General features: G+C 41.1%; 1 long non-coding RNA gene across 1 annotated transcript; it reads left to right on the forward strand.

Moving 5' to 3' along the window:
- The first annotated feature begins 9,826 nt into the window (after positions 1–9,826).
- LOC107837547 (uncharacterized) lies at positions 9,827–16,444 on the forward strand. The gene is made up of 2 exons (XR_001663564.1): positions 9,827–10,081; positions 15,963–16,444. It is a non-coding gene; the product is annotated as an uncharacterized LOC107837547 (long non-coding RNA).
- Positions 16,445–16,662: the final 218 nt, after the last annotated feature.

Consider the following 16,662-nt stretch of genomic DNA (forward strand, 5'->3'; position numbering starts at 1 on the left):
GGCCAATATGCTGAAGTGGCCCTCGGTGAAATTGAGTTTGACACCCCTGTACTAGACCATAGATTACTAAATTCTGATGTGCCCTCTGCACTGACAAAGCTTTTGGTATGAACAAAGAAACAATTAAGTCAGTGACACCATAAATCACACATACACAATTCACTTCAATATACACACAACATGTATAGTTGCAGTGCATCATGATTCTCTGTAGATTTCAAATGACCTCAATACCTTCTTTTTTGTTTGTTTGTGATAGACAAACAGATGTGATAAGATCCAGTTTGACAACAGCTTCAGTGGCAGGTGGAGAATATCGCAGCTCTGCTTGAGCACAGAGAGATGAACTCAGTGACAGGAGAGGACCAGGGGTCAACATGAAAGTGTCAACACAAACCCCCCACACATTGTCTGAGGAGTCCTGGGCAGGAGGGGTGTGTGTGGATCTGTCATAGGTTGGACAAAGCAAAAGTCACTGAAGATAGCATGAAATGTTTATTGGCTTCCTCCCACAGTCCAGACACATAAACAGCTGTGTTTCCGTTGACCATAAAATTGTGCAATTTGGCATTTTGAAAATAAATTTGCTTAAAGGAAATGAGCCAATTAAAAAGAAAATAATTTTTTGGTAAAAGGCTTTAACGCTAAGAAGAAGTGGGTGTTTTCTTGGCCATATCAAAATTGGTTTATTTTGCAAAATTGCGACGTAAACAGTTTTTTCGCATCACACGAGTCTTTAGTTTCTCATCACATGGACACAAAAGCTAAACGTTACAGGAACACTGAGGACTGCGACTCTCAGCCAGAGTCACTGGAGACTCAGTTGATCTCCATTCCACTCACTGTGAGACCATTACCACCAGCTGACTGGACCTCTGTCGAGTTAGGTCTTTAAAGAAGAGAAGGTGAATATTTCTGGAGTTACTTGGTTTGTGTTACTTTTTTTAAAAATGGTAATGTCATAGAAACCAGTTTTACTTGAATAGATTTTTTTTTCAAATTTGGTTGACCATGATTGATTTGTGGAAAGCAATAAAAGGGCAAAACATCAAAGGGTGTGAATAATTTTTATCGTTATGCTTTAAATTCAGCAAAGCAACATCACGTAGCAGGGACTCTGAATTTGTCTAAAAATGACTGAACTGACCCCGGTTGGATACTTGAAGCTACATTACCACTTCCCCAGATCAAAGTCTTGAAACTAATAAATGAATATGGTGAAATGCTCATTTTTCCACATTATGTATGTTATGGTTCAACTTAATCAACATGTAAATCTGGTTTTTGAGTCACTGATGCTTAAGCGAGCATTTAATTCACAAAAAGGAGTTGGCTTGTGGCGCTAGCTTAGCTTTCCCAATCACCTCGGTCTTCAGCTCACATTTCACTTGACCACGACTCATTATCTCGTTTATGCACGCCCATGCACGCCTCCTGCTTCCATTTTGGTGAATAATGGATGAGACGCCTGCTTGTCTTTGCCTCTGACAGATGCTCTCCTCTTGTCACTCATCCAGGACGCCCCGCACACCCCTCCCCTCTTATTCTGCCGTTCTCCGGCACACTCACGTCCTGTTCAGAGGTCGCACAAGGGTATGTTGGGAACGGTATGGCTGCTTGGGCAAAACACAAACACTGCGCCATTCAGGCCAAAAGAATTGTCATGGGAACTCTCATTCACGTCGAAGGGTCCAGAGTAAAGCGCTCTGAAGAGGGTGCTGTTAACTCGCAGCTGAGTCTATTTCCAACCCGTTTCTCCTTTAATGTCTGCGCTGGTGGATGAAAGCTCTGGAAATCACGACGAGAGGCCTTGAGAAATAAGAAACATGTTGGCAGTGAATGCAGCTATGTAATTCTCCTCCCTCCTGGCTCTCACAGGCTCTTTCTATCACCACCATTGATCTAGCGAGTCGTAGGGGATCTCTGTCTCGAGTTCGTCTGGGAAGAGAAACCAAAGGAGGAGCAGAACGGGGCTGGGAGGGGCAGCCCAAGAAACAGGAGCAAGGAGACGGCGGCGAACATAAGATGAAAGGTGGCGGTGGTAGAAAAGCAGACTTAAAGAGAAATAGTAGTAGAGTGAAGGCGGGAGAACACCTTCCACACAACACTGGGAATAAGAACTTCTCCTGCTGTTTATAGTTCAAACCCGAGTGTTTTCCCTACAGCTAGTTCCAAAGAGAGGTTTTCTTTTTTGCCTGGTTTGAGAAGTCTACATTTGTTCACACGGCAGGGCCAGAGTTTGGCATAAACAACATGAAAGCAGGAACCAACCTCACCTTGCATCAATGGTTCCAGTAGATGGAGGTTTAATGATGCAGGACACATTTGTTGGTGCACACTGGGTCCTTCAGTACAGATGGTTTATCATTCAGAAGCCACAGTGACCATATCCGTCCCTTTACGACCACATGGAACCCATCGACAGTGTCACAAAACTCAAACCATCTCAGAGTTCACCTCACTCCAACGGCACTTTGTCTCAGTCCTATAGAGCACTTTCGTTTCATTTTGTTTTTGTTGTGTGACAGTGCAGCTGGCTCCACCAGAGCTCTCGCAGCATCACAGTTCATAAAAAGGTCAAACGTGTTGAATCCATAGATGTTCTGTAAAACGTCCGACTACAATTTCCCCAAAATGCATCCATATCTTTAGTAAGCCTTATTCCCAGTATTAGGGGCTTGTCACTCCAACACCATTTTGGATCTATAGCAGCAGCTCTGAAGGCAAAACAGAGTTCAACCTGGAACGAAGAAGATGTGCCTTGCAAAGTAACCAATAAGTATAGTTAGCTAAACATGCAGAAGAAGCACATATATATATAGCTTAACTCCTTGATGAGACAAATCGTTGCTCTAATCCTCCACTGGATGTTGCAGAATGAGACCATAAGCTCACTGTGCACCGTTCCTCCATTCCTTAGAAACCTCCCAACTGTGGCCCTACAAAAGGAAACCAAGGCAATTTTCACAGCTAGGAATAACGTCTGGGGAGATAATTACAGGAGTGCATGTTATATTCATGTTACTCTGAACCATGCCAGCTGCTTTAAAATACCTAATCAATGGCTTCAATTAAATGCAGTCACTCTGGCACAGTGTGGTGTCCATCAGTGTTAGCGGCACTTCTTTCTGCTGATTTTTAGGCATCCTTAAATCAGTGGGACAGAACGGGGTCACCAAAGTTCATTTGATCAGCGTTATGTAACCCATGATTGTGATCTAAACAGATACAGAGCTGACAACCAAACCTAAAATTTCTCTTCAAGTATTCCTGAATGACACCAACAAAAACAGGTCAACTGTTTTTCTGGACCATTGTCCTACAACATTTAGTTAAATTCTTTTTACACATAAAAAAAGTGGTTATTCATAAATCTGACAGCATGTTAGAATAACATGGGAAGCTGTTTGTAAAGTTACACAGTCAACAATTGACAGCCATAATTTGGGTTATTTAGCTAGTCGTAAGAGAAAGAAAATGGAGGTTATTTTTTTCAGTCATATTTCCACCATGTTACTCATTCAGCTATAAATGTCAGAATTTAGAACTAAATATCTTAGCTACGTAAAGCTAAATATTTAGCTTCAAACTATATATTTAGCTACGAAGCTAAATATTTAGCTTCCTATCTAAATAGCTAAATGCAAATAGCTTCCTATTTTGCTATTTATTTTCCTAGCTAAATATGAAACTATTTCCTAGCTAAATAGCTTAATATTTAGCTAGGAAGCTAAATACTCTTAGCTAAATATTTAGCTTCAACCAAGTATTTGGCTTGCTAGCTAGCTCCAAATTAAATATTTTACTTTTTTAGCTAAATATTTATCTTCAAATTAAATATTTAGTTTGGACCAAATTATTTAGCTTTCTAACTAAATAGTTAGCTTGGAGCTAAATATTTCATTCGCTAAATATTTAGCTTGAAACTGTTACATTTATGAGTAACATGGCGAAAATTTGACTTTGAAAACTTAACCACCATATTTTTTTGCTGTGTAAGTCAAGTCGTTGCTGGTGATTTTTGACTGTGTAGCATTTCCAATGGGGGCCCATAAAGTGCCGTGTCAGCTGTATTGATTCTGTTGCGGCAGGGCATATGTGTTGTGCAGATAGCATGTGAGCCCTGCAATACTCAAGGAACATCTACGAAGGAAAAGTGTGTTCGATCCCTGTCAGTTAAATCAATGCTTTCTTTACTAGAGTTGTTCAGGACAAAGACTTCTGTACAATGGCTCCATCAGTTTGTTGGATATTTGGGTTAGCAGAAAGGATTTATTTTTATAATTTTCACAACTGGCCTGTTCAAACCTTATATCTCTTGTCTTGTTTGTCATTGGTCGTCATAATTGACAAGCAAACATTAGAACTATGCAGAAATACTTTTTGTCATTCTGATTCAGAATATTTTGTTTGATTGGGGTATTCAGTGTACAATCAAATCTGCAAAAGCAAACAAAAAAACAAAACAAAACAAAAACTAATTACAGTGATTTCCCCCAAACTCAAGTTACTTGCAGAAATATGAGTCCTACTGACTGGAACCTTCAAAATGAGTCTCTGCTCCAGTTTAGCAGCAAATTCGACAGCACATGTGCTCATACCGAACCTCCTGCTTTACAGAAAGAGTCGATTTTCACAGCAGAGTTCTTTCTGACTTACGTCCAAGAAGCAGAACAGCTGCTTGAGCCTGAAAATGTTCCAGGCGAAGACTTGTGTGAGAAAGTTTTCTTTGCCTAATCAATCTGGAGGACCATGCAGTCAAAATGCCAGGATCTTAAACACTTCTTCAAAGCTACCTTTAGTAGAACAGTTGCATTTGTGACAAACCAGTTATTGTTCAATGTTTTTCTCCTTTGGACTGAAGAAACCCGACATATTCTCCTCTACAGCGACACTGTCCACCTCCACCTGGGAAATCTCCAGGTGTTCTCTGAATATTTAATCCTTCTAATGAGTTCTGGTCCTTCACCCGTCCGAATCACCTCAACTGACATTGGATCAATCCAAAATAACAAAAGTATCAAAACCAAGTGGAAGTCAGCATCGGATCGGCACTATCGTGGTAAGATCGATGCTTCAGTTTCAGATTCCCTCATGAAATTTCAACTAAACTTTACCTCAAAGAATATTTTGTTTTGATTTGCTCTAACATGATATATGTTTGTTTATTTAGAAAAAAATTCACACCAATTTGCTTTCTTATTCTGTTTGTCATGTTAACGTGTCATTACAGTATTTTGTAGACGCCTATAAACTTTGTAGAAATTCTGTCCAAAATAATTCTCAGAGAAAATTACAAAAACTCAAATGTCAGAAGTTTGATCATTAAACGTGAATGAAAAGTATCAGTGTAGGTATTGATATTGGTGATACAGGCCCTGTATTTACTTGGTTTCACATCGATACCAAAACATGACTTATCACACTGAAGAGAACAGGCGTTTCAACGTGCGTTCGTTTATTTTGCTGAACAGAATAATACAACTGCAGTACACACAAGACACAGCAGAGGTCAGTATAACAGCCTCTCCTTTAACCATTAAACAAAAATTACTGCTTCTTATTTCAACACACACTGCATTAGCGACATTTCCTGTCCTGATGCAGCAGAACATCGTGAATTCCACACTATTGATCCCAACATACAGACACCGTTCAGAACCAAAACACATTAAACTGGACAGACATGACAAATCACTAAATCTCCTTCTTTTCCTCACATTAAGACCTGAGAACAGAGTTTCCAATAAGCAGGCATAGATAGTCAAGAAAGCAAACGGCGTGTGCCAGCAGTTCAAACATTAAACTGACTGTGTAAGACTTGTACTGAACCGCTTCCCCCAGATTGACACTTCTAGATGTGCTGAACTTCCCCAATCAGAGATGTCACAGCGGGTGTTCTGCCCTTGACAGCTGATGGAAAGCTCCCGCATGTACCGCTGATTGGGAGGTGGCGAAAAGCGCAACATGTTTTCTAATCCACAAAAACTCCAGTGGAGTTTTTTTTCCCCCCTTTCTCCATCTGAATAAAGTACTGAATTTAGGTCTGAGGAAACGGACGGTTTACTCGTTTTTGTTTGTAGTCGTTTTCCGGTGACGTGCGGGGTTGAAACAAGGCAAAGCGTGACCACGTCGCGTGTGATTTTCAGCCGGCTGACTTGCGGACGCCGCGTCGATGTTGGCACGACGATCAATCGGATGGGTGTGAAGAATTACAGCGATGTGTTACGATTAGAACCGAAAGAAAAAGAAGGTGATTTGTCCCTTCTTTATGCAGAAACTTGTACGCTCACCTGCACAAAGGTGGCGTCTGTGTAGGACATTGTTTGCACGGCAGAAATGAGATCACTCCTGAAGCCCTCGAGGTCACAATTCGAGTTGTGTGTGTGTGTGTGTGGGAGGGGGGGATGAAGGGATTTGCAGTATTTACAGGCTGCAAGATGAGACAAGGGAGGAAGAGAGGGCGAGTGCGTGTTCGGAGAGTAAAGCATGGAAATAGATAAGATGCGGGAGGCGGGGAGGAGGCGCGTGGCGTGAGAGAGGAGGGGAGGCAGGCCGATGCCCTGTTGCATTTTTATTAGGTCTGGGTTTGAGGCACCATGGGAACGTAGACGGAGTTCGCCACGCAAGGACGACGTGTCACCTTATCACGCCGTCTTGTCCTTGTCTGCTCTCCCTGTCTCTCTTCTGTGTCTCTTTATTTCACCTTTTTTTTTGTCTTTTAATCTTTCACGCCGACTTGTGTTTTTTTTTTTTTTCAGCCAACTTGGAATCGCTCCTGTCTCACAGACACATTTATTTTCTTCTGGTTACACAAAGCATTTTATGGAGGACTCAGGCGAGGTATTTGTGATTGTCGCAGATGTTAACAAAACAAAAATGCCTGAATGTTTTTCTGCTTGAAAGCAAGCAGCACTGTGAGTTCTCAGCCTGAATTCCTCTTAATCAATACCTCTGTCGTGTTCATCCAAACCCTTCTACAAAAGAAAAAGAAAAAATCTCGAGTCCTTCTGTGGCCTTGAAAACAGAGCACGAGAGTCTGGATGGAGCTTTGTCGCCCCCTGGTGTTCACTCTAAGCAGCTCGGTTGAGAAATCCGTTCTTGCTGGAGCTTTCTGCTCGGTTTTATCAATCCGTATCGAAAAGGATTAGGGCCACTGAAAGACAATTACGACGCTTTTCAGAATTCTGATTTTCGATCTCAGAAGATTAAAGTCAGAAATCTGAGGGGGAAAAATAATTCCCCCTCAGAATTTAGCAAAAAAAAAAAGAAGAAAAAAAGTCAGAATTCTGAGAAAAGGAGAATTTTGAGATTAAAAGTTAAAATTCTGAACAAAATGTCAGAATTAAGAAAAAAGAATTTTGAGATTAAAATGTTAATTCTGAGATTAAAGTCGGTATTCTTAGAGAAAAAAAATGAAGATGAAAGTCAAAATTATGCAAAAAAAAAGTTAGAATTCTGAGAAAAAATTATTTTGAGATTTAGGTCAGAATTCTGTGAAAAAAGTCAGAATTCTGAAAAGACAAAAAAAATTCTGAGACAAAAAGAATTTTGAGATTAAAGTCAAAATTCTGAGGAAAAAAGTCAGAATTCTGAAGAAAAAAATCCATAATTCTTTTTTTTTCTCTCAGTGTTCCTAATCCTCTACCTTGGATTTCACCCGAGTGCCTTTTCATTTCTTCTTTATGCGATCGTAACAGATGAAGCACAACACTGGATCCTCTTATCGCTGGTCCGCCTACTTGTGCCGGACTTCATCTCCACACTCATTTGGCTGGAGCGAGCCGCGCCACGGCACCCTGGGGTCACAGAGCCATGCTATCGGTGGAACTCCCTGATTAAAGTCTCCTCTGTCTCCGGCTTTGAAGTCCGTAATCATATTCAGCCAACCAGGACGGCAGCGAATGTGAATTATAATGAAGACTGAGGGCTGAGATTGGTTTGGGAATTGAGTGGGATGCCACAATGACAGTGTTATGCAGGACACTTCAAAATATCAGCACCACCACAGCACTAACTGTGTCTTCAACACAGGCAGGATATGAGAGGCACACAGCTATGTTCATGATATTAACAGAAGAAGCTGCATTAGGATTAGCATTAGCATTGTACTGTGCTTGAACCTGTCACATCGCAACCGCAAAGCTCTAGTGTGTTTTACTGTGATTTTATAAGACAGACCAACACAAAGTATGACATAAATGTGAACTGGAAGAAAGAAAAATTTCAAACTAAAATCTTAAAACTGTGGGAGACTAAAGGTTAACAAAATATAATACTAATAATAAAAAATGCAATTATCAATAAGTAATTGTCTGAACACAGTGGTGGTTGATTAGCTAATTTAAACGCCTGCTATGATGACCTGTCAGAGTACTGGTGTGGGTCGCTTATTGTTTTAAATGAACTGAAACACCAAATTCTGCAGCACAGCTACATATTGAGGTTGTCAAAGTCAAGCTAGCATAAATAACCCACATCCCCCATCCTCGCTACTTTTTTAATTTAAAACTTCTCACTGACTTGTGACATGTGACACCCTTGAACCTTTTTATCTAGTCTTCAGTGTTGACAATAAGTAGCAAAGCACTGTGTCCCTTTTTCTTTTAACATTTACATTTAGGACTTAGCGTGTTAAGTTGACAACTTGACAGCTAAAACCAATGGTAGCAGCTTTTTGCCCTCCATCAGGGAGCTGTTGGTGCTAACAGTTTTCACTTTAGCTAACTATACAAAATCTAAAATCTGTGTGAATAAACTAAGAATACATCTAATATCTCCATCTTTTAAATAAAGTTCCTTATAATACTAATCTACATCGCTACTTTGTATGGATTAAAACAACTAAGGAGCAGTTTTACAATCAGGAGTTGTACAGTACTGTGTGTGTGGAGCAGATTTAATGAGATACAAAGAGCAAAAAATAAAAAATAAATAAATAAATTAAACAGCGTAGTATTGGAACTAACATTATGCAATATGTGGCAGCCATGTTGGAGCAGCGAACAGATTGTCAGATATATCACAACATCTATGTTCAAGTTCAAAATAATTCTTCATAAGAGAAATATTGTGAACAGAATGAAGTGTTCAGTTTGAGATGTTCATAAAATGTTTAGCACTTATAATTCAGATTTCTTTTATTTAATTTTGAGAGGTTTTCAAGTTACAATGAAGCTCATTGAAGCACCTTAAATTCTTTTTTTTTAATCAGGTAAAGTTACCTATATTGAAATTCTGCTTCAAATAAAGAACCTTATGATTAATTCTTAATCATTTACAAGTAAACAGTGTTTTATTGACAGTTATTTCTAAAAATCAGTGCGATGATGAGGTTGAAATTTGGGTGGACCTAACTTTTGTGCTTCTAGCTATGTCTTCATAGCCATTTAGTGTTAGTTTTATACAGTTTATTGTTTTTCCTGTAGAAAGTTTGCTGTTGTTGTTTTTAACGTGCTTCATAAATAAAAGGAAGACCATCCGAGACCAATTAATAGTGATGCAACCAACTTCCTTGTTTCAGAGACTTGCAATATTTACTAAAGGCGTCCTTGAGATTTAAAAATGTTCAGTCTGTTAAAAATCTGAGGTTTAACTAGATGTCATCACCGCCATCTGCTGTCTGTGAGATGAATTTTACGTCTTATTGCAGTTTCTGCATTCAGACCAGCAGGTGGAAGCAAATACTAACATCTGACAACATCCGAGTCTCACGCAGGTTCCTCATTTCTTCATCTGCCGATACAAAGTCATTAAATCTCAAGCATCCTTCAAAAACTGCCGGAGTTAAACTGTTATCTGCAGATCAATATCTGTGTGTGTGTGTGTGTGTGTGTGAGAGAGAACGAGGACAGGACAGCCACAGGAGGCCGAGTGCCGGTAATGGGCTGTAATCAGGGATAAATGTTGACACGGTTGCACGCGCGCAACTTGAGCGCAAAATCTACGGTGGCCGGAGATAATTTGGCAGCGCGGAATGAGATTATCACCGGTGAGGTGATTAATGAGCTAGCATCTCGGCTGCGGTTAGCTAGCAGTCACCACCGTGCTGTTGGTTGGCACCTGCCGGACCTCCATGCAGGTAACATCATATTAGACTCAACACCTGGCGCGGCAGTCAGCTCACCATGGCAACACGTGTTAGCAGATATGAAACAGCCGCGTTTATTCACGTATTTTTGTTTCTGGCGGGATTTTTTTTCTGACATTTTTGTGGCACTAATATTAGAAGTGAATGAGCCGGCCCGTTGTAATTCACTAGGGGTTCATTTTAAATCATTTATACGGTAAGAAACGACACCTTTGAAGCTTAAATAATACAATGTTCAATTGTGACATACACTTTTGAAAATCCCAGAAAACAAACAAACAAACCAAAAAAAAAGCCAAACATGTATAAACTGCTACAACTAAATTTATTACAAAATAATTCATATCTATCTTGGAATATAATAAAAAGAGAGAAGAAAATGTCCTAAAAGATACCAAACTTCTTTATCTGTCAAATATTACACGTTTTTTAGCTGCTCAAAATATTTGAAAGAGGAGGGCTAAAGTAAGCAGGAAATATTTTATGAATGTTCGTTGGTTCTTGTAAATCTCAATCATTTTATTCACTCGATTTAACAAATGTCATCATTAATTCACCAACACATCCTCTAACAACACTTCCTAGTGAAAACAGAGCAGGAAGAGGAACAAATATCGCATAAACCTGCCCCTTTCTCAAACTTGATCTGACGGGTCCTGGAACTGTTTGTGAAATTAATTTGTGGAGGAATGCACTGCAAAAAACACAAAATCTTATCAGGTTTATAGTGCAAATACCTTAGTACACTAGAAATATGACAAAACTAACTTACATGTAACTTTTCAGCAAGTAAATATGAGCTTGTTTGAAGTCTATAATTCTTTAATGTTGATGAAAAAGTCACAGCTTCACCGGTAGATTATTTCAATTGTAACATGGGAGAAATGTCTTGTTATAAGTGAAATAATCTGCTAATAGAGCTAGTAGTTTTTCATCAATGTTAAGGAATTACTGACTTAAAACGAGCTCCTATTTACTGTTAGTTTTTATCTTATTTCAACTGTACGAAGATGTTAACACTAGAAACTAGACCAAAAATACTTGCTAAGACTTTGTGTTTTTTGCACAGTGTGTCTGAATGTCATTTTCTATGTAAAGTGAGATACTATTTGATTCTTACAGGTTAAGAATGAGGCCAGGAGTAAACATTTTCGAAATGTCGAACATGGCCACCAGTTTTACACCCGTTTGGCGCTTGGACTGAGCCGTTCCCCCACCTCCGCGTGCACAGACACCTACATCAGATAACGCTCTCCAAAAGTCTCCGTGGCGAGCCGTTTGAAGCGGCTCCAGTGAACCGCAGCCCCACCGCCACCGCTCCTCCCCTCTCCCCCTCCAAGCTGTCGCCTCTTGTTCCCCGAGAGCGGTGCGGTGTGTGCCGGGTGACGGGGTCAGGGTGAAGGGGTCCCCTCCATCTCCATATAGGCTGTAGGCTACAGCTGCTCCTATGAGATTGGTACCTCAAACGCTGAGGCTGCGCCTCAGAAGTCTCCCCGCGTGTGTGTTTGTGTGTGAGATAAGGGGATAGAGACATCTTCATGGTGTAGGAGTGGAAGGATTATCCCCATCTCTGCTGTATTAAATACAAAGATGGAGGGCGGAGGAGGAGGGTGGATAGTTGGCGAGTTCAGCAGGTGCTGCAGTGCCCACCCCTTGCTACGACCTTTAACCTGCACAACAGCAGACCTGGCTTCAAGCCCGACGTTTACAGCTGCAATACACACACACACACACACACACACTTTGTGCTGCATAGGTAGACAGGTGGTCTTAAAATTGTACTCCCACTGAAAAATTTTATAAAAATCAATTACTTAAAAAAAAAGTCATAAATCTTGAACAGCTTAACTGGAAAAAGACAAAAACACTTTTTATTCAACTACAGCGTTCAGTCTGGATTAAAGTCCAGCAGTAAACCACATCTGGATGAGACGCTGTTGAGCCTTTGCGTTACCTAGTAGATTTTTATTTTTGCGTTCTCTCGCAGTAATTTACTAGTCGGTTCAATGCTGGAATTCTTTCTGCTACAATATAATGTTTTTGTACGGCTTTTCCACGTATGTTAATTTCTCGTTAGTGAAGTTTAGGATACAAATGCACCACAAACGTATGTGCAAAAGCAAAACAGATGATGGGTTTTCCATCCCTTCTAAAACAAACAGAAACTTTACGTGAGAAGGAAAGAGAGTATTTGTGGTAAGGTACATGCATCGTCAATGTGCACCTTAGAATTCAAACTATTGCAGATTTTGTTCCACCTGTTAGCAAATGAAATATTTTCCTGAAAAACATGGGCATGTTTTTGTCTTTTTATTTAACATGCTGCACTAAGCAGTTATTTGTTGCCTGGCTACTATTATATAATGTAACCGAGTCAAATTATTTTATTTTGAATTCTTTTTAGGCTTGTTTTACTTTGTTCATTAACTAATATTTGAGTGTAGTTCATTTTGAAACAATGCGACATGCACATCTGTATCTACAGCTGAAACGAGCAGCAATCCCCAACAAAAGCACGCTTAAAAATGAACAGGAAATGTGTTAAGACAAAAAAATACGACTATTGTCAACGTCCACGTAATACGGGACGTCACACCTTTTACAACCCTAACCCTCCACAGATGATGTTTAAAATAATTTACCTGCTTTCTGTCTGAGTTACATTTGGGTCATTATGTTAAGTGTTATTTTTTTAGATTTACACCCAGAATATTTTAGTTTGCAAACAAGTTTGACGTTACTTTTTAAAATTACAACACACCAAACGAACGCTTCAATGTGGAAAAGCGACACTGAAGATATGCATGAACTATTGACAATACGTTTGCCTTTAATCAGCTAAAATAAGTATTTAGACGCACAGAGGGTTATAATTGGTACCAAATGCACGATGCTGAACGTTGAGCTCTGCTCTGACTGCTGACTCTGTCACCACAGTTTCCAAGCGGCGCTGGCCTGCAGTGGAGACTAAGTGATCCCAGCGGCAGAGCGTCGAGTAAACGCCTGAGTGTGTGCATTCGGTTTCCCCCACCCCACAGCACCCCCTCCGCACACACACATTTTATCATGCACATGGCTAATATTTACCCCAACCTCATCACTATTCATCCCTTGATGCGTCAGCGTCGCCGGGACCGATTGCTTCCCATCCCTAAACAAACATGTGGCCCAGAACAGGGGAAAGGCGTACGGCAGGAACACGAAATGCTCTCGCGTTGTTTTCCCAGAAATCAGAAACACGTGAGAGCGGCTGAGGGGGCCCGCCAGAGAGGAAAATCTGCTGATGTCGCCGTCTTCCCAAAACTCCGTTCAGGGGTGCCTTCCGTCTAAATCAAAATGTTGACAACGTAATGACACAGCACGCCGAGGGGTTGTTGTTGTCGCAGCACAAATATGTGCTGCTGCGTGTTGTTTACAGAGAGCCAGTTGGGATGTTTGATCCGTTTCTGGTGGAGGTCAGACTCTTTAAAAAAAAACAACAAATAACAAACAAACCCACAGTTCATTTTACGAACGCGTGGATTTACGGGCCGTTTATGGGGTTGCATTTCATCCGTCCTCCTACGGCTCTTCCTGGACAGATTGCCATTTAAAGTGGTTGAATAATTGAGGAGTAACATTTGCGCCAGCCATCCCGGAGTGCGTGTGTGTGTGCGTGTGTGTGTTGGAGAGAGCAGCTTCTTTGAACCGGGTCACACTCACCTGCTGAAGTGGCGTTGAAGCCATTATTAGCTCTATCATTAGCATATCACTTAAAGCAGAAGTGCCACTTTTGCATAGACAGTTGATTTAACAAAAAGTATGTGCTTTAATAGCTCATTACTGCACACAATGGACTTGATATCCCTTTTGTAACTAAAATCATTAAAACACTTCATTATTAGCATAAAATTGATGGGAAAGCACTTCCATTATCTGCTGCTTTGTGCTCAACACTGACAACAGTTTGGGTTTGAGAAGCTGTCAAACCTGCTAAACAGTAGAGGTTCAGGGCTCTCCTCGTTTCCCAGAACCTGTAATCTGTCATTTGAAATGTTTTCTTTTTCCTGTGCCATGGCAATATCACCTAGCGACTGTCCACGACTTGTTCATTACTGCTCTGGTTGTACATTTGTACTGTGTAGGCTATTAGCTAATTTCTAGTAGCCATTTCCTGTTTTATGAAGCACGTTATGCTCTCCTTTTTGCTTTAAATTAGACGTCATTGGTCCATTTAGTTTAGCACTTTAGCATTAGCTTCTGCTAAATACCACATTGGTATGATGCTTTAGTGCTGATGAAACTAATGGTTCTTATTAGGGCTTTAGGGTTAGTAGTTAACTTTTTAGTTATTGGTGCCCACCATGGTTGTTTCAATTGACAAAGAATAAAACACACTTATACTGACTACCGTGTCTATTAAGGCACAACTGGACCTCATTATCAAAATCCAAAACTTAAATATACTCACCAAAATGAATCCTTCCTCCAGCGTTCTGACTTAAATTAGGCAGAATGTATCGTTGATGATGAGATTTATTTTCCTACGTCCTGCTGTGGAAAATTCCTGATTTGAATCCCACAATCCTTTCTGTTCATTAATCCTACAAGTGTGGTCCTCCATTTTGTATTTTCTTGCAATAGTTCATAACCCTGACCTCTGAACTTCAACGTCTTAGAGGGTAACCCAAGCCAACTCGAGGATTAATCCTCAAAATGGCCGCCTGAGTGAGCTGTTTATCCAGGGACCTTTTATTAAGAAAAGGTCCCTAACCTGAATAAATACTGTTTCTCTGGCAAACACATGCCGACCCAATTAATCAAAGCCTCGTGTGTGCGTGTGCATGTGTGTGTGTGTCGGATTTCAACCAGCACACCTCATGAGTGTGTTTTCACACCGTGCTGTGTTTCTTTAACCTCTTCTGCACTCCTCCAGGCCTCACCAGGAAAGGAATCACAACAGACTTGGGTTACACATGTCCTACAGAGTGTAAGTGTGTGTGTGCGCGTGTGTGTGTGTGTGTTCTTTTGCGTGCCTGTGGGTGTGTGTTTGTGCGTGCCCTGCTGGGTTTCTTAATTTTAACAAGGATTAGCTCTATATTTTCCTTTCATCAGTTCTCTGATGGATCCCCAAATATGTCCGAAATCAAATCAGGACAAGCAGCGCCCTGTGCGGATGTTTGCCCGGCAAAGCCCGCCTTCTCCCCGACTCGGTTTGAGGTTGTCGAGACTTCGCTCGACAAGGGACAACACCCGCGCCCGTGAGTCGTTACAATAATCTGCCTCAGTCCTAAAATTGGGAGCGGTGCAAGTTGGTCTTCAAAAAGTTTCGGCTAAGGCGGACGCGGGGGTCTACCTCCCTCCCCCACCCGGCACAGACAAGGGCCCACAGAAGACAGCGGACCACCGCGGCTGGAAGTCAAAAAGCAAGAAGATGAAAAAACACGTGGGGGCCTCCACCGCCGCTGCGGCGCAAGTTTGCGTTCGCAGAGGGAGAATGTAATCATTCTTCTTGAAATGTACAGCAGAGGCAGAATGCAAACAGACAGCATGCATAATGGCATTTCCATACCGTGCCACACAAAATGTATATTGACAATATGCAGAGACACACACACACACACACACACAGTAAGATGCAGGGCGCTATAAACAGCTCTTTATACTCTCCCATTCAAATCAATTTGTTTACGCTGGGCTGCCAAAGGAACCAAATCTAACTGTTTCCCCTTGAATACATTAGACTGTAAGTGAGGTTAGAAAGTGATAATGACTTCCCCTGCTGCTCTCCCTCTCTTCTCCTCGCCCTCTCTTTACCCCTCTCCACCTCCCCACCCTCTTTCCTCCTCTCTTCTCTTCTCTCCATCTCGACTCGTCTGCATCTGTGTCTCAGATGGGGGAAGACTTTGACTCGCGCTCGTCTGATTGAAGCCGGATGGACTCCGTCTTTCTCCCCCCGCTCCACTGTCTCTCTTTGGTCCCAGGCGCAAAACTGCAAAGTCAAATAACTGCTGCTCCACATCCATCTCTCCGAAGGAAAGAAAGGGGGGAAAAAAAGTGGTTCTTTATGCTTTAGGCCAGGATAGTGGAGCGGCACATTATCAGGCAGTGAAAGGCTGAGGACCGGCGACCTCGAACAGACAATTTTATTATTAATACTTGTAAGCAAGTCAACAGCAGCAGTAAAAACTGTATCTGTAAGTCGACTTGGATCACTTTGCTCAAACGCTACGTTTACATTTTACATTGTCTTGCTGAAATGTGCAAGGATTTCCTTGAAACATTGCATATTCCGTACAGACGTGAGATATGGACTTAAAGTTTTATCATGATGTTTTGTGGTACTATTGTGATAATTATAAAAATGACAAATGATACGATATGTACCCGTCCTTATTCCAGATATCATCTGACTGTCGCCGTTCACCAGACACTGTTTTAGCTCCAACAGGTTGGGACGCCATTTTGTCCTCAGAACTGTGTAACTTAATGTTACAGATTCAACAAAGTGTTGGAAACAGTCCTTAAATATTTAATTCATATTCACAAAACAACAGTCGCCTTCATCACCAATACTCAAGGTTGTGGTGTAC

The sequence above is a fragment of the Poecilia formosa genome, unplaced genomic scaffold, assembly GCF_000485575.1.
Source record: "Poecilia formosa unplaced genomic scaffold, Poecilia_formosa-5.1.2 Scaffold150, whole genome shotgun sequence".
NCBI lineage: Eukaryota > Metazoa > Chordata > Actinopteri > Cyprinodontiformes > Poeciliidae > Poecilia > Poecilia formosa.